At 36.3% G+C, this 19,605-nt stretch overlaps 1 protein-coding gene and 1 pseudogene across 10 annotated transcripts in view; one reads left to right on the top strand and one right to left on the bottom strand.

Annotated features, from left to right (window-relative positions):
• FUT8 (fucosyltransferase 8) overlaps window positions 1–19,605 on the bottom strand; it is a 319,157-nt gene that overhangs the window by 257,878 nt on the left and 41,674 nt on the right. For 6 of the 10 annotated variants that reach the window (XM_033427422.2, XM_033427724.2, XM_049706388.1 and 3 more), the window contains exon 2: window positions 722–819. The exons of the other annotated variants lie outside the window; for them this stretch is intronic. The gene's annotated coding sequence lies outside the window, so the exon portion shown is untranslated. The remainder of the gene's footprint in view (window positions 1–721; window positions 820–19,605) is intronic. 10 annotated transcript variants of the gene reach the window in all.
• Window positions 10,556–12,109, top strand: LOC101278841 (UDP-GalNAc:beta-1,3-N-acetylgalactosaminyltransferase 1-like; annotated as a pseudogene).

Below are 19,605 nucleotides of genomic sequence, written 5' to 3'. Positions count from 1 at the left end.
GAGAGGTTGACTACAAAAAGGCAACGTGAGTGAATTTCAAAGATTATGGTAAAGAATATATATTTGTCAAAACTCACAGACTGAACAAAAAACAAATAAATAAAAATTTGAGTGTATAAATGAAATACGAACAAGAACAAAACTTTTTTTTTTTTTGCAGTACACGGGCCTCTCACTGTTCTGGCCTCTCCCGTTGCGGAGCACAGGCTCCGGACACACAGGCTCAGCGGCCATGGCTCACGGGCCTAGCCGCTCCGCGGCATGTGGGATCTTCCCGGACCAGGGCACGAACCCATGTCCCCTGCATCGGCAGGCGGACTCTCGACCACTGCGCCACCAGGGAAGCCCAAGAACGAAACTTTTAAAAGCTACTAAAAATTTCAAAAAATTTTAAGATGAGCTGTTTATTTCAGCATCAAATATGCCACACAACGATGCCAAAAGTACAGTGTACCATATTCAGCCACAACTTGTTTTATCTTGCCCTTACTTTACAGTAAAAAACTATAAAACAGGAAATAAAATATTTTTCCATTTTATACACTACAGATTGTACATAGTAGGTAGCATAGTAGGTACATAATTCAATAGAGTTTAGATTGACTTGGCCCTTCTACTTCACTGGCATATACATATGTAGCTTTAAATACAAAATTATGCATTTCTCAAAATATTAACATATAATTGGAAGAGAGAAGTACTGTCCACAAAATCTACTAACCTGAATTTGATCAGCTAATCAATGAAGGCAATAGAGCCCTTTATTGTGAATGGAAACATCATCAGGGTCATGGGTGCTCTCTTAGCAAAAGCAGCAACCTAGAACAAATAAACAAACAAACAAGCATTGGCACCGCCCACTGCCCAAACCTCACCCCTGCTTAGGCCCCACCCTCCACAGCCAAGGCCTTTTCCAACTTTTTAATTTCTCCTCCTCTTTTTTACTACTGTGGTTCTGTTTTACCTTCCGATTGTTGTTTCATCTATATTTTTATTTTTATTTTTTTTCTAACATATCTGTTAGTTCCCTAGTCTAACTTTATTGTTTACATTGTTATTGTTCTCCTTTTTTTTTTTTTTTTGGCCACCCCACTCGGCTTGCAGGATCTTGGTTCACGAGATGGGGATCAGGCCGAAACTCCTGCAGTGGAAGTTCAGAGTCCAAACCACTGGACTAACAGAGAACCTCAGACCCCAGGGAATATTCATCAGAATGAGGTCTCCCAGAGGTCCTCATCTCAGCACCAAGACCCAGCTCTACCCAACAGCCTAGAAACTCCAGTGTTGCAAGCCTCAAGCCAAACAACCAATAAGACAGGAACACAATCCCACTCATAAAAAAAAAGGGAAAAAAAAATGAGACAGCAAAATAATATGTCATAGATGAAGGAGCAAGGTAAAAACCTACAAGACCAAATAAATGAAGAGGAAATAGGCAATCTACCTGAATAATAATTCAGAGTAATGATAGTAAAGATGATCCAGAATCTCAGAAACAGAATGGAGGCACAGATTGAGAAAATACAAGAAATGTTTAAAAGAGATCTAGAAGAACTAAAGAAAAACAAACAGAGATGAACAACACAATAACTGAAATGAAGGGATTAATAACAGAATTACTGAGGCAGAACAACAAATAAGTGAGCTGGAAGACAAAATGGTAGAAATAACTGCCGAGGAGCAGAATAAAAAAAAAAGGATGAAAAGAATTGAAGACAACCTCGGAGACCTCTGGGACAACTCTAAACACACCAACATTCGAATTATAGGGGTCCTAGAATAAGAAGGGAAAAAGAAAGGGTCTGAGAAAATATTTGAAGAGATTATAGTGGAAAACTTCCCTAACATGGGAAAGGAAATAGTCACCCAAGTCCAGGAAGCACAGAGAGCCCCATACAGGATACACCCTAGAAGAAACACACCAAGACACATATTAATCAAACTAACAAAAATTAAATTCAAAGAAAAAAATATTAAAAGCAGCAAAGAAAAAATAAAAAACATACAGAGGAATCCCCATAAGGTTACGAGCTGATTTTTCAGCAGAAACTCTGCAGGCTAGGAGGGAGTGGGAGAATATACTTAAAGTGATGAAGAGAAAAACCTACAACCAAGATTACTCTACCCAGCAAGGATGTCATTCAGATTCCACTGAGAAACCAGAAGTATTTCAGAAAAGCAAAAGCTAAGAGAATTCAGCACCACCAAACCAGCTCTACAACAAATGCTAAAGGAACTTCTCTAAGTGGGAAACACAAGAGAAGAAAAGGACCTATAAAAATAAACCCAAAACAACTGAGAAATCGTAATAGGAACATACATATGGATAATTACCTTAAATGTGAATGGATTAAATGTGCCAACCAAAAGACACAGACTGGCTGAATGGATACAAAAACAAGACCTGTATATATGCTGTCTACAAGAGACCCACTTCAGACGTAGGGACACATACAGAGTGAAAGTGAAGGGATGGAAAAAGATATTCCACGCAAATGGAAAGCAAAAGAAAACTGGAGTAGCAATACTCATATCAGATAAAATAGACTTTAAAATAATGTTACAAGAGACAAGGAAGGACACTACATAATGATCAAGGGATCAATCCAAGAGGAATATATAACAATTATAAATATATATGCACCCAACATAGGAGTACCTCAATACATAAGGCAAATGCTAACAGCTATAAAAGAGGAAATCGACAGTAACAGTGGGGGACTTTTAATACTTCATTTAAACCAATGGACAGATCATCCAGAAAAAAAATTAATAAAGAAATGCAAGCTTTAAATGACACAACAGACCAGATAGATTTAATTGATGTTTATAGGACACTGCATCCGAAAACAGCAGATTACACTTTCTTCTCAAGTGCACACAGAACATTCTCCAGTATAGACCACATCTTCGGTCACAAATCAAGCGTTGATAAAGTTAAGAAAACTGAAATCATATCAAGCATCTTTTCTGACCAAAGTGTGAGACTGGAAATTATTTGCAGGAAAAGAACATGAAAAACACAAACACGTGGAGGCTAAACAATATGCTACTAAATGACCAAGAGATCACTGAAGAAATTAGAGAGGAAATCAAAAAATACGTAGAGACAAATGACAATGAAAACACGATGATCCAAAACCTATCTGATGCAGCAAAAGCAGTTCTAAGAGGGAAGTTTAGAGCATTCAATCTCACCTCAAGAAACAAGAAAAACCTCAAATAAACAATCTAACCCTACACCTAAAGCAAGTAGAGAAAGAAGCACAAAGAAAACCCAAAGTCAGTAGAAGGAAAGAAATCATAAATATCAAAGCAGAAATAAATGAAATAGAAACGAAGAAAACAATAGCAAAGATCAATAAAACTAAAAGCTAATTCTTTGAGAAGATAAACAAAACTGATAAACCCTTAGCCAGACTCATCAAGAAAATAAGCGAGAGGATACAAATCAATAAAATTAGAAATGCAAAAGGAGAAATCACGTGTGACACCGCAGAAATACAAAGGATTATAAGAGACTACTACAAACAACTATATGCCAATAAAATGGACAACCACAAAGAAATGGACAAATTCTTGGAAAGGTACAGTTTTCCAAGACTGAACCAGGAAGAATTAGAAAATATAAACAGACCTATCACAAGTAATTGAAGAAATTGAAACTGTAATTAAAAGTCTTCCCACAAACAAAAGTCCAGGACCAAATGGCTTCACAGGCAAATTCTACCAAACATTTAGAGAAGAGCTAACACCTATCCTTCATCAAACTCTTCCAAAAAAGTGCAGAGGGAGGAACACTCCAAAATTCGTTCTACAAAGCCACCATCACCCTGATACCAAAACCAGAAAAAGATATCACAAAAAAATTATAGACCAATATCACTGATGCAAAAATCCTCAACAAAATACTAGCAAATACAATCCAACAACATATTAAAAGGATCATACACCATGATCAAGTGTGATTTATCTCAGGAATGCAAGCGTTCTTCAATATATGCAAATCACAATGTGAAATACCACATTAACAAATTAAGGAATAAAAACAATATGATCATCTCAATCGATGTAGAAAAAGCTTTTGACAAAATTCAACACCCATTTATGATAAAAACTCTCTAGAAAATGGGCATAGAGGGAACCTATCTCAACATAATACAGGCCATATATGACAAACTCACAGCCAACATCGCTCTCAATGGTGAAAAACTGAAAGCATTTCCTCTAAGATCAGGAACAAGACAAGGATGTCCACTCTCGCCACTCTTACTCAACATAATTTTGGAAGTCCTAGCCACGGCAATCAGAAGAAAAAGGAATACAAATTGGAAAAGAAGAAGTAAAACTGTCACTGTTCGCAGATAACATGATACTGTACATAGAACATCCTAAAGATGCCACCAGAAAACTACTAGAACTAATCAATGAATTTGGTAAGCTGCAGGATACAAAATTACTGCACAGAAATCTCTGGCATTCCTATACACTAACAATGAAAAATCAAGAAAAAGAAATTAAGGAAACAATCCCATCTACCGTCACAACAAAAAGAATAAAATACCTAGGAATAAACCTACCTAAGGAGGCGAAAGACTTGTACTCAGAATAAAACACTGATGAAAGAAATCAAAGATGACATAAACAGATGGAGAAATATACCATGTTCTTGGATTGGAAGAATCAATATTGTGAAAATGATACTACCCAAAGCAATCTACAGGTTCAATGCAATCCCTATCAAACTACTAATGGCATTCTTCACAAAACTAGAACAAAAAATTTTACAATTCATATGGAAACACAAAAGACCCCAAATAGTCAAAGCATTCTTGAGAAAGAAAAACGGAGCTGGAGGAATCAGATTCCCTGACTTCAGACTATACTACAAAGCTACAGTCATCAAGAGAGTATGGCACAAAAACAGAAATATAGATCAATGGTACAGGATAGAAAGCCCAGAGATAAACCCACGCACATATGGTCACCTAATTTACGACAAAGGAGGCAAGAACATACAATAGAGAAAAAACTGTCTCTTCAGTAAGTGGTGCTGGGAAAACTAGACAGCTACATGTAAAAGAATGAAATTAGAACACTCCCTAACATCACACACAAAAATAAACTCAAAATGGATTAAAGACCTAAATGTAAGACCAGACACTATAAAACTTAGAGGAAAACATAAGAAAAACACTCTTTGACCTAAACCACAGCAAGATCTTTTTTGACCCACCTCCTAGAGTAATGGAAATAAAAACAAAATTAAACAAATGGGACCTAATGAAACTTAAAAGCTTTTGCACAGCAAAGGACATCATAAACAAGACAAAAAGACAACCCTCAGAATGGGAGAAAATGTTTGCAAACGAAGCAATGGACAAAGGATTAATCTCCAAAATATACAAACAGCTCATGGAGCTCAATATCAAAAAAAACAAGCAATTCAATTTAAAAATGGGTGGAAAACCTAAATAGACATTTCACCAAAGACATACAGATGGCCAAGAGGAACATGAAAAGATGCCCAACATCACAAATTATTACAGAAATGTAAATCAAAACTACAATGAGGTATCACCTCACACCTGTCAGAATGGCCATTATCAAAATATCTAGAAACAATAAATGCTGGAAAGGGTGTGGTGAAAAGGGAACCTTCCTGCACTGTTGGTGGGAATGTAAATTGATACAACCACTATGGAGAACAGCAGGGAGGTTCCTTAAAAAACTAAAAATAGAACTACCATATAACCCAGCAAACCCATTACTGGGCATATACCCTGAGAAAACCATAATTCAAAAAGAGACATGTACCACAATGTTCACTGCAGCCCTATTTACAATAGCCAGGACATGGAAGCAACCTAAGTGTCCACTGACAGATGAATGGATAAAGATGTGGCACATATATACAATGGAATATTACTCAGCCATAAAAAGAAACAAAATTGAGTTATCTGTAGTGAGGTGGATGGACCTAGAGTCTGTCATACAGAGTGAAGTAAGTCAGAAAGAGAAAAACAAATACCATATGCTACCACATATATATGGAATCTAAAAAACAAAAAAATGGTACTGATGAACCTAGTGGCAGGGCAGGAATAAAGATGTAGACATAGAGAATGGACTTGAGGACATGGGGGGAAGGGGAAGCTGGGGTGAAGTGAGAGTAGCATCGACACATATACACTACCGAATGTAAAAGTTAGTTAGTGGGAAGCAGCAGCATAGCACAGGGAGATCAGCTTGGTCCTTTGCGATGACCTAGAGAGGTGGGATTGGGGGAGGCTCAAGAGGGAGGGGATATGGGGATATATGTATGCATATGGCTGATTCACTTTGTTGTACAATAGAAACTAACACAGTATTGTGAAACAATTAAACTCCAATAAAGATCTATTAAAAAAATTGTTATTCTGAGACAGAACAGCCTATAAAAACATTTAATAAATAATTGCAAACCAAAAATAAGCACATTTGTATATTGCCTTATTATTTACATTATCTGATAGCTCTCATTGAAAAGGACAAACCACTGCAAAGTCAACTACTCCCAGGGCCCATAAACAGACAATTCCTAAATAGCCATTAACTATAAAATCAGTTAAGGCTCATTGCGATTCCTTCCTAAAATTTCATCCAAAAGTCTTTACCAACCTCCCACAATAATCCAGTATTATGGGATTTATGCTTCTAGCCATTATGGAGTAACTGGTACCGGATTTCTCTTCAAACAGTAAACAACTGCAAAACTAGACAAAATATAGGACGCAACAGTCTCCAGACAATGGAAAACAATTAGTGTAGAACTGCATTCTCTGAGAGAAGGAAACAAGCTAGATAAGCTTACATGCACCTTGACTTTCTGCTAAGAGACATGTTATAGACACTACTGCAGGCAGGGAGATTCAAAGCAAAGCACAGCAGTGTCACTAACGTGAAAAGACAAAGATGAGAGTTCAGAAAGTATAGGTGGCAGGAATTACTGGAATAATGTACCAGAGAGGAGGGAGTAATGCAGAAAAAAGCTCCACACATCTTCTCTTGAGTCTTTGACTTAATACTAATTTGCACATATTTGGGGGAAATTCCATAATGCAAGAGGAAAAAAAAATCTGCTGAGGAGCTTAAAAAATGAACAATTCAAGGTTCATACAGAGCTAGGGACATTTGAGTTGCAACTAACCAGAGGAGAGAGACCTTGTATTGTACTCTGGACAATAAGTAGAGACCTCAGCAGGGCTAAATTAGTCCCAAAATAAAGATTAATCTATAACGATACCAGCAGAGCTTAAAAACGAACCCTGAAGGAACAACCTGATCTTCAACTTAACGTCTGTAACCAGATGGTTAGCTAAATGGAAAACCTCATAATTCACAGGGCATCAGGTAAAGTATTCATAAAGGTTCTGCCTCAGGAATACAGCAAAATTACATTAAATGGTCCCAGTAAGGAATACCTTAAAGGACTAAATACTTCCCAAGTAACTTAAATACATTCCAGAAAAAACTTCAAGAATATTTACAGGAATACAAAAATATCCAGTACCCAACAAGGTAAAATTTACAATGTCTTCTTTTCCATGCCTGACAAGCATTAACTACTTTGCCAAGCAGGTTTTGGCGGAGGGGAGGGGCGGGGAGGCAAGAAAGTAGAGCCAAATGAGGAGAAATATCAATCAAAACCAACCCAGAAATGACAGTAGAACTAGGAAACTAGGATTTAAAGTTATTATAAATGTGTTCCATATGCTCTAGAAGCTAGAGAAAAGATTGAGTGTAATTTAAGTTAAAACACAGAAAAAGGACCCAAATTGAACATCTAGAAATGAAAACTAGAATGTTAGAGATGCTCTCTACCTGACACTCAGTGAATTATATTTTCCACTCTGTCTGATGGATTCAGGCTCTATTCCTGACATTGTGTGAGCTCTTTATTGTTTCCTCAATTCCTTTTGGGTGGTTCTTCCTTGACCTCAAGCAGTTTCCTCACAGGTCTGTACTGATCAGTACTCAACTGAATTCTTGGAAGGGACTTCTGCAGATGTGCAAAATTCTCTTGCAGCTCTCTCCTCTCTGGTACTCTGCTCTCTGAACTCTAGCTGCCTTGGCTCCTTAGGCTCCCAGCACCATCTCCTCATTTCAGGGAGATCTCTAGGCTCCTCTGGGGTCCTACTGCCCTAGCCCATACCTAGAAACACTCTCCAGGCAGAGCAAGCATAGGTCTCATCTAATCTGTTTCCTGTCTCTCAGGGATCGATGTCTTTTGTTGCCTGATGGCAAATGCCTTAAGAACTGTTGTTTCATGTTTTTTGTCTAGTTAGCTGTTTCAAGTAAAAGGATACCAATCCGTTAGTCCAACTTGGCTGGAAGCACTATCTTAAATATTTTAAAGGGAGACTATGAGTTAAACCAACTTTGTAATAGCACTGAAAGCTAAAATTTTCCAAAAATTAGATGTATTCGGTTAACAACACTCACATGTTAATAAGTTATCCTGAACCATATAATAAATGCATACTATGTGGTAGAAAAGAACAGTAACCATGAAAGTGAAATAGGCAATACCTGCTGAGTGTAAAGAATAAATGGCATTCAGTAATCAGAAATAAAGAGTCAACACAGGGAAAAACTAATTTCGGGAAAGATTTCTCTGAAAGAAATGTACATGGGAATATATAACCAAGGATGCAGCATATGATTTCACATATGCTCAAATCAAATGTATGGAGAAAATTATTCATTTAAGAGGAAATGCTGGGGCTTCCCTGGTGGCACAGTGGTTGAGAGTCCGCCTGCCGATGCAGGGGACACGGGTTCGTGCCCCAGTCTGGGAAGATTCCACATGCCGCAGAGCAGCTGGGCCCGTGAGCCATGGCCGCTGAGCCTGCGCATCCGGAGCCTGTGCTCCGCAACGGAAGAGGCCACAACAGTGAGAGGCCCGCGTACCGCAAAAAAAATAAGAAGAAGAAGAGGAAATGCTATATGTGCTTATCAGTGGCATTGGAATTCAGGTCAAATGTTACAAGATCTGCTGTAGACTAATCAAAGGTGAAGATACTAAAGGAAGAGAAGCAAAACAAATAAGTCTTCAGGAGAAATACAGTAGAACCAAATGAACATCTTACTCTCCCCATGACAGGTAAAGGAAAATATAAAGAAAGAAAAATCCTTTAGAAGATGTTTAAAGAAAGAACTGTAAAAAAAAAAAAAAAGGTTAGGAATTACAGGTTTTATTTTCAATCTCTGCTGTTGAACAGAGTCAGTCATTTTTATCCATATAGGAAGGAAACAGACTGTGAGCTAAACTGAACATACTCTGAGTAGGAAAAGAAAAAACAGCACATGGCCCGTTGATTCTTATCGTCAAAGAAACACAACTGTCCTGTTCTAAAAAAGGAAACTACACACACAAAAAAATCATCACATATGAAATGAACAAAAAAGTAAATTTGTGGGAAAATCATGTTTAACAGATGACAAAAGAAAATGTCAGGGATGAAACTGGTCACTTTTAAGAAAAAGAGAAGAGAGGTTCTGCATGTTTATATAAAAAGCTATTTACCCATAGGTAGTGAAGCTGTGAACACATGTAAATTAAAAATCTAAGTATAACTCAGGCAATGCAGAGCCTTATAACACTGATGATCCCAAGACCATTCTAGGCTGGACTTCAAACAAGGAGGTAACGCTGTATAGATGAGACTACCAGACTGAAGTGGGTAAGGGTAGGAGTAGGGACAGCCTACAGGAGGCTGTTTGCTAGGAATAATTTTACTACTAGAAATTTGTCAACCTCTCTATAGTATGGCTTATAGTATGGCTTAGATTTGAAAAGCAGTAAGATAGGACCTCGACGTCTTTTAGCTATGGATCAACATTAAGAGAGAAAACACACAGAGGTAGAAATAAGCCCCAAAGGAGAAGAAAATACTATGTTGTACCACTCTTTCCCTCTCCTTTCCCTGCAGCATTAATTAATACGCTAATGAATCTGTTATAACAAGGGAAGTTGCTCCTTTTAGCATACTTTGTAAATGGGCAAATAGACATCACTGAAGTAGGTGATATTAAGAAAATATGGGCCCAGGGGCCAGGGCCTCTGTGACGATCAGCTGCCCCACCAGAGGTAAGGAAGATTTGAGTTTGCAGTCTTCAACTGGGAACAGCTTTGGGTTTTAGCTTTCTCCAGGCCACTTAGAGTAGTTCACGGCAAATCTTTTAATTAAAGCATGGAATACGAAAACAGAAAACTTCAGCTAGTGCTTTAGTCTCATAAGAAATTCTACAGGCATGTGTCTTATAAGCAGTATATGGCAGAATTTTAAACCAATCTGAGAGTCTCTGTTTTTCAGTAGAAATTTCAAGCCTTATTTTTGACTACTACTTACTACTGAATGTTCAGTTGGTGAAACTGAAGGTCTTTCATTCAGAAGGAATAAATCAAGAAGAAGGTCATGGATGGCTGAGATTAAATGGAGCCCCCAAAAGGTTGTACAGTGTTTAGCAGCTGGAACCTGAGGCTCGCGTGCTCCTGAGGGGCTGTGAATGGATGGCCCCGGCCCTCCTGAGCACCCCACCCTTCCGAGTAGGATGTCACTGCGATCCCCCAAATGGAGCCTCCTGCTGCTGTCATTCCTGAGTTTCCTGGTGATGTGGTACGTCAGTCTGCCCCCACTACAATGTGACAGAACGCGTGAACTGGATGTACTTCTACGAGTATGAGCCCATTTACAAAAAGACTTCCACTTCACACTTCAAGAGCATTAGAACTGCTCTCATCAAAACCCATTTCTTGTTATCCTGGTGACCTCACAACCCTCAGATGTGAAAGCCAGACAGGCCATTAGAGTTACTTGGGGTGAAAAGAAGTCTTGGTGGGGATATGAGGGTCTTACATTTTTCTTACTAGGCCAACAGGCTGAAAGGGAAGACAAATTGTTAGCATTATCCTTAGAGGATGAACACCTCCTTTATGGTGACATAATATGACACGATTTTTTATAGACACGTACAATAACCTGACCTTGAAAACGATTATGGCATTTGGGTGGGTAACTGAGTTTTGCCCCAACGCCAGGTACATCATGAAGACAGACACTGATGTCTTCATCAATACTGGCAATTTAGTGAAGTATCTTTTAAATTTAAACCACTCAGAGAAGTTTTTCACAGGTTATCCTCTAATTGATAATTATTCCTATAGAGGATTTTACCCAAAAAACCCATATTTCATACCAGGAGTATCCCTTCAAGGTGTTTCCTCCCTATTGCAGTGGGTTGGGTTAATAAGTATCATGTCCAGAGATTTGGTGCCAAGAATCAATGAAATGATGAGTCACGTAAAACCCGTCAAGTTTGAAGATGTTTATGTTGGGATCTGTTTGAATTTATTAAAGGTGTACATTGATATTCCAGAAGACACCAACCTTTTCTTTTTATATAGGATTCATCTGGACGTCTGTCATCTCAGATGTGTGACTGCAGCCCATGGCTTTTCTTTTAAGGAAATTATCACATTTTGGCAGGTTATGCTAAGGAACACCACATGCCATTATTAATTTGACATTCTACCCAAAGCCTAGAGAAGGGAGGGATACTTTCTGGAAAATGTTAAAGTTAGGACTGTGAAATCTCCAATGGAAAACTCGTGGGAAGGTCACTGTGTGGCTTACACGGAACTGAAACTCATGGAAGAGCCCATAGACTGGAGACTGGAGGGTTGCACTTGACCTGTGATTTATTTTGACAACAGTCAAGTCAGCCCTTTTAAAGATGATATTCAGAGGAATTAATAAACATCTTATGAAGGAATGGGAGGTTTCTGTTAATAAAACTAATAGGATCAAACAATTTGAAGATGTCATTCCATAGACTAGAACTTCTTAAAAGGGTTTCATTGAATTATAAGCTCATTTGTCCATAACAACAAAGCAGTGTGGAGTATTTTTCATTGAACAATCTAGTCAGTTCAGGGTTTTGTGTATATCTTACATGGATTACCAGTTTTTTTAATATATAGTTCTGTGGAAAACAACTGAAGCTATACCAAACAAAATTTCATCTGTTTTTGGTCATTCACAAGATACTTCAAGATGTTGCAATATTTCAGAGTTAATATCAATTATTATTTAATATTACTTAGAGTTTTACACTTCCTGGGTGTTTGAATGTTACGGTTGTTTCAATACTATATAAATAGAATAGTGAAAATCACTCTTTATATTTACATTTTTTCCAATTACTTCTCTGATGAGTTTATTATGAATAGCTCCATTAATGTGAAGTCATTGGTCATTATCGCATATCAGTAATCTCTTGGACTTTGATAAGTACTTTGTCGTGGTAAAATAGAGAAGAATGAAAGCAAGAAGATCTGACTTATTGTCTTATTTTTAAAACTATAATCCCCATTGTATTTAGGTGTCACTTCATTGGTCTCATTTTTCCACCTGGAAATTAGGAATAATATAGAATGCCAGGCAGCGTATTTCCTTTTGGAAAGGACTCTGAAGCCAAAAAGAAAAGAGAGAATGTGATGGCCAGAAAGAATATTATGAAAGGAGTGTCATATTTCAGTGCTTGAGTTGGAAAGAGAAGACTAAAGATTCAAGTGTTGTCGTTAATTGCTCCATGTTTTTTCTCATTAACAATCAGTTTGAGAATAAAAAGGAAAAGAGAAAAAAAACCTGATAACCAATATGAATTTGAAAAATAAACAAAAAACTGAAAAGCCTGTTTTGTCCACTTTTTCAATAAAAATGAATTCATTATTCTAAAACTGTTAAACTCATATTTATTGGTAAGCAAATGTTTACTATAATGATCCTGAAACGTAACATTACTTTGAAGCAAAATAAAAAACCAAGTTAGGAACTAGAAGTCCTCACTACTCCCTCTCCTATTCTGAAGTTGTCTACCTTGACAACATAAACTAGTAGTGCATCAACTTTACTCTATCGATCTTCTTAACAGTTTATAGGGCCCAGTTAAATTTTTATTCATATTTTGGCCTAGGTAAATTTGTAAGTCCTGTTTGACATTATAATGTCAATTCCCTTTTTTTCTTCCTCTTCCTCCAGCCTGCCCTATATGCCAAAAATCATTGAAACAGAAATTTAAGTGACTTCTGTCATCCTTAGTCCATAAATTTGTTCAGATAAGCTTTGTAGAATCACCTAAAATAAAAATAAGATTTCTGAAAAATTAGAAAAGAAAATTATATCTATTACAGTCAATATCCTTTTATAGTTATAAGCCTTTCAGTTAGTCTGAAATCAGAAGGCAAAGTATTACAATTTCCATCATTTAGAACACCATCACTCCTTTTAAATTCCCATGGGAAATAACTTAACTTTCTAAATCTTTTTCAACTTGATTTACATTACACTTGGCTATTTTCCCCACCCCGTCCCCCACAAGACTGTGCACACCATGAGAGCCAAGACTATGTCTATTCATCTTTATATCTTTTAGTGGTTTCTAGCACACTGCTTTGACACACATTAGTATTTAACATTTTCTGCTCACCAATATCCCTTCTACCCATCTCACAAGGATACTGCAAGGATCAAAGAGTATACTTGTGAGAGTACTTCACAAAATAAAAGTGTTTTGCAGATATCAGATGAATTTAATTTCATTATCGATGATTATTCTAAATCCTACCTGGCAAGTAGTGGAATGTTCTAGGGAATGAGAACAGAACAAATGGCATTCGACGAGCAAGTCTGATGGTGGCTCCACAACCTCCTTTACTCTGTCCTCCATTCTATAGGTTCTAGAGTCCACTTAGTCATGGCAGAAGCTCTCATCACTCTGACATCATCCACATCACTACAGCCCAAAAATCTTCTGGCATTTTATGGTTTCCAGCGCCAGGTCCTGTTCTAGCTCCCCAACTATAGTTCATAACAATTGGCCTACTTACTATAATCTTCTAGGTAGCCCTTCCCTTACTGGATTAGATATAGAGGTAAAAATCAATAAGCCAGTCTTCTGACCTAACGTTACCTCTGGGATATTGAGTAAATGACTTGTGTTTCGGTGCCATTTTTTAAATGCCAGTATAAACATGTAACATTGCCACAGCTGCACTCTAAGTAGGATATGAAGATCCCAGTATCTGGATAATCGTGACTTTTAAGAACACATTCTGGCACTGAAGAAAGAATCCTGAAACAGAAATGAAGAGGCTTAGGTTCTAGTCCCAGCTCTTCATATTAATTTACTACATGATTTTGGATATAACATATCACTTTCCTAGACTTCTAGTTATTCTTCTATTAATGAAAGAATTGGAATAAATTGTAAAGGTCTCTTCCAGCTCTAAAATTCTGGGACTGAAAGCCTGAAATACACCTTCTAGGTGCCGTTAAAATTCTTCAGCTTATATTTCAATTCAGAACTCAACTGTTAACTACTAAACATGCCCTCTTCCCCAACAACATTCTAAATAATTCATCTACACAAGATATGATTTGAGTAACCAGTTCTAGAAGCAAATTTTTCTTTAATCTTTTGCTAAAAAAAATTTCTCTCCAGTACAAAAACTTCTTTTTGTTTCATTATTATAAAACAAAGATATTTTCCTACAACTCTTTACCATAAATATATGATTATACCTCCCAGAGTTACTGGAAACTGACAAAAACAGCTTATATTCACCAAGTTCAGCAATAAACTCACATAAAATTCACTTTACAAAACCAACCCAGGACACGTTCAGCACCACTACATTAAAAGTTTTTTTTTAGTTTTAGCATAGTTTTACATTACAGAAAAGTTGCAATGATAATACAGTGTTTCCACATACCATATACCCAGATTCCCCTATTGTTAACATCTTGCATTACTCTGGTACATTTGCCACAATTAAGGAAACAATATTAATATATTACTATTAATGAAATCCCATGCTTTAGTAGGATAAACATACTCAATATCAAAAAAGTTTTTCAAAACAAAATTCTTCAAAAGAGCAATGGAAACATAAAACATAGTAAAAGACACATAGCAAACAGAATACAAACAGCAAATATAATAAATAATTGTCACAGCTAAGCTTAAGATATCAGGGTCAATAGTAAATGCAAAGAGCTTAACTGCTCTACTAAAAGGAAAAAGATTTTTGATCAGCTCATGACCCAAAACCCAACTGTACACTATATACAAGGAGCACCTAAAACAAAGTAATTAAGAAACATTAAAAGGAAAAAGATATGAGAACAGGTATAACAGGCAAATACAACAAAAAAGAAAGCAGAGGTTATGATCTTATTAACTGACAAGGTAGAATTTAGGCCCAAAAAAGCACCTAACATGACAAAGTAGGATTTTTTTTTTTTAATGCTAAAGTACAAATTGACAATGAGGAAGATAAATCAGTTACGAATATCTATGCACCAAAGAGCACAGTCATAAACTTTGTAAAACAAAAATCTACATTAGATAGATGAAGAAATTAACAGAAACAGAATAATAGTAAGTAAAGCTATAGAAGACATAAGCTATGTAATCAATAAGGTAGATTATATTATATTGAACTTACTATACTTAACTTTGTACTCTGATAGAGAAAACAATCTCTATTTAAGTGGACGTGGACTATTCACAAAAACTGATCATATGAAAGGTCATAAAGACAATCTCAATAAGTTTAACAGAGTAGAAATAACACAAACTATGTTCTCTGATCACAATACAACTACACATGAACAACAACAAAAAGCCCTTCCCCCTGCAAGTTAAAAAATATTCTATTAAATAACTTTTGAATGAAATGAAAAACAAAAACTGCAGAATACATAAAATCCCAAATGGATCAGGAAGTAAAACACAAAAATTAAAACTATGAATATCCTAGAAGAAAACACAAATGATTCCAACTATATCCTGTAATGAGAGAAGTCTAGCAGTGACTGAAAATCCAAAGGCAAAAGATACAATTTTTAATTGATACATTCAACAATAAAAACTGATTTTTGAAATATAGATGGCCAAAACTGCCAAAAACTGTAAGTAAAGGCAAAACACAAACTGTAAGAAAATATGTGGCTACTGAGCACTACTGCACACTTGAATTGTGGCCAGTCCAAATCCAGATATGCTGTTAAGTGTAAAACACACACAAGATTTTGAAGACTTTGTACAAACAAAAGAATTTAAGTATCTCATTAATAGTTGTTATGTTGATTACATATCAATGATAATACTCAAGTACTGACATGGTAGTATTTTAATACATGTGATAATATTTGGATCTATAATTAACTGAAACTTTATTTTTAATTTTTTAATGTGTAATTTAAGTTTTCTTTTCTTTTTTTTTTGTTTTGTTTTACAAGTTTTTGTGTGGACTTAAATCTTTATTTCTCTGAGATAAATGCCCAGGAGTGCAACTGCTGGGTCATGTAATTAACTGCATGTTTTATTAATTATTATTATTATTATTATTTTACAAAGCTGCCAAACTGTTTTCCAGAATGGCAATATCATTTTCAATCCCACCAGCAATGTATAAGTGATCCAGTTTCTCTGTATTCTGGTAAACATCTGATATTGCCACTATTTTTTTTTTTAATGGAAAGGGAATCTAAGAGAGTGGATATATATATATGTATAACTGATTCAATTTGCTGTACAGCAGAAACTAACACAACACTGTTAAGCAACTATACTCCAATAAAAATTAACAAAAAATAAATCAATAAAAATAAATTTTAAAATTGAAAAATAATGTGTAATTTAAGTTTTCTAGTAGCCACATGTAATTTAAGTTTTCTAGTAGCCACATGTAATTTTACATTTCTAAGAAGTCTTAGAATAAATGATGCCCCTGAGAAATGAACTTAGAACCCAGATAATAGTATCTAAATCTTATTCTCATATCTGAAGCAGGGAATATATAAAGTGAGCCTGGGACATCATTGTATGCTTGACAGAAAGAATTCAAAGACGAATAAAGGCCCATCAGAAAGACACAGAGAACATACACCCATACACACACACAAAAAAAAACCCCACAAAAGTAAGCTTGAAGGGGCTCCCAGTGGCCAAATCTGAACATCAAAAAAGTTACCTTAAATGACTGTAAAATATTAAATAAATTAAAATCAATGAGACTATGCATTCTTTTAAAAATGGGAGAGTGGGTAAGTTCCATCTCCAGTATGGTAGGAGCAGCTTATCCAGACCAATCCTCCTCCAGACAACAATTATAAAACCTGACAAAAAACACCACCAACCTCTGAAGGCACAGGAAAATGAACAAAAGCAGACAGATTCTGGAGGGCATATATACTTGGAACAAAAAAATGGCAGGAGTAAGTTTCTAAATATACTGTGTATAGCTGGAGGGCAGGCCACAATCAGTGGCTGCACAAACTAAAATTCCAACAGAGAACCACAGTTTTTATGTGCAGTTTTTTTCTGGAGTGCCAGAGGAAGCTTTCAAAGCAACCACCAACACTGGAAAGTGAGGGAGAAATTCCAGAAAGAGGATCAGACAGGGGAAGTCGTAAACCCTATGTTTACCTCTGCCCAAATCTTTGGCAGACCAACCAGCTGACCAATTAACTGCATATATGGAGGATACACACCAGCTAATGATTAAAAAAACAAAAACAAAAACCTGACAGTTGAACTGTCTCCTAAGACACAGAGTTTGAAGTATGAGTACAACAAAACTAACTGCCTGCTAAAACAAAGATATCAGCCCTTTTATGGAAAACTATAACAGAATCCATAACAATCAAACTTAAAGATTATAATCCAAAATCATTTGAAATAAAGGCCAAGAAAACGAGACCAAACAAAGAAACAACAACAAAACAATAAATAACAAGCTTGTGGAATCAGATGTTGGTGATTTAAATCCTTTAAAACAAGGATTTTAAAAGAGCTATTGTAATTATGCTCAGCAATAAAGGAAAATATGCCCACAAGGAAATGTAAACCATAAAGAAGAACCAAATGGAAATTCTAGAATAGTAAAAGAGTATCTAGAACAAGAACAGATTGGAAATAACATAGAAGAGTCAGTGCACCCAAGCTCTTGTACCAGTGCACCCAAGCTCTTGTACCAGCTTCCACTGATAAAAACTTTTCCTTGCTTTTCTCTAAACCTTGGTCCAGAGAACCATTCAAAACCAAGACAAAATTATTGCCTTTTCACTGTTCTGAATCTTTGGAATTGTTAAATAATCAATATTCAAGACTGGTTCCTCTCAAGAACCTTCTATCACCTGGATTCCTTAAAAATGTACAGTAATTCAAAGCTTTGAAATTTATCTCAAAACAGAAAATTGAACAGGAAAATTCACGTAAAAAAAAATCAGTAAATAACTATCCTCTAATAACTAAAAGATATATCCACAAATTGGCCTACTGCATATAAAGTATGATCCACGAATCAATTGGGATCCACAAGGGATCCACAAAGACAAAACTATTTTCATAATAACACTGAGATTGTAACTGCCTTTATCACAGAGTTACCATTTGCATGCACAGTGCAAAAACAAAGATGGATAAAAATGATGGTGCCTTAGAATGAATCAAGGCCCTGTCATCAAACTATATTAGTAGTCAGTGTATGCTTCACTGACACACAACTGGTGGGGAGTTGGGGGAAAGGTGGAGGGAAGCTAGTTTTATAAGAATATTCTTAAAAAAAAAGAATATTCTTGATAAAGAGTAAAAAATTTGGGAATCCCTGGTGGCGCAGTGGTTGAAAATCCGCCTGCCAATGCATGGGACATGGGTTCTGGCCCTGGTCCAGGAAGATCCCACATACTGCGGAGCAACTAAGCCCATGTGCCACAACTACCGAGCCTGCTCTCTAGAGCCCGCCAGCCTAGAGCCCGTGCTCCACAACAACAGAAGCCACCGCAATGAAAAGTCCACGCACCACAACAAAGAGTAGCCCCCGCTCACAGCAGCTACAGAAAGCCCGCGTGCAGCAACGAAGACCCAACACAGGCAAAAATAAATTAAAAATAAATTTTTTTAAAAAAGAGTAAAAAATTATCTTTATTTTTTAAAATCTCAAACCTTCAGAACAGATCTTAAGTCTGTGTATTGAAATGGAGGTATGCAATAAAGCATTTCTGTGTATACCGAAGGACAACTGTCTTGAGGAAAGCCACCTGTGAGATTGAGTAGCAAGCTGAAAGAGCCAATTTCCATGCAACACTGTTTTTACCTGAAAGAATTATGGTTGTTAGACCTGCGTATTTGGTAGACATTTTCTTGAAAATGAACAAAGTAAGCCTACCTCTTAAGTGACAGTTGCTAATGATAACATTTAAACTTTCAAGTGAAAATTACAAGTTGGGGAAACATGTATTCATCACCATGGGTTTAACATCTTCCCTTGAGATCGGTGATGCTATCAACAAGTAATATTTTGATGTTATATAATGAAACATGTCAACATTTGGAAGATTTGCATAACTCAATGAACCCGTATTTTCCAGATGAACCAAGTTTAATGTTATAAAACCATATACGGGTTACAGATCCATTCAAAGTACACAGCACAGCCATGGATTTTAATGTAATAAAGTAAAAAGGTTCACTGATATAGTTTCAGATTTCACA

This window comes from Orcinus orca, chromosome 2 (assembly GCF_937001465.1).
Source record: "Orcinus orca chromosome 2, mOrcOrc1.1, whole genome shotgun sequence".
NCBI lineage: Eukaryota > Metazoa > Chordata > Mammalia > Artiodactyla > Delphinidae > Orcinus > Orcinus orca.
The sequence above is the reverse complement of the archived record's forward strand: the minus strand, read 5'-3'. Positions and strand labels throughout refer to the sequence as shown.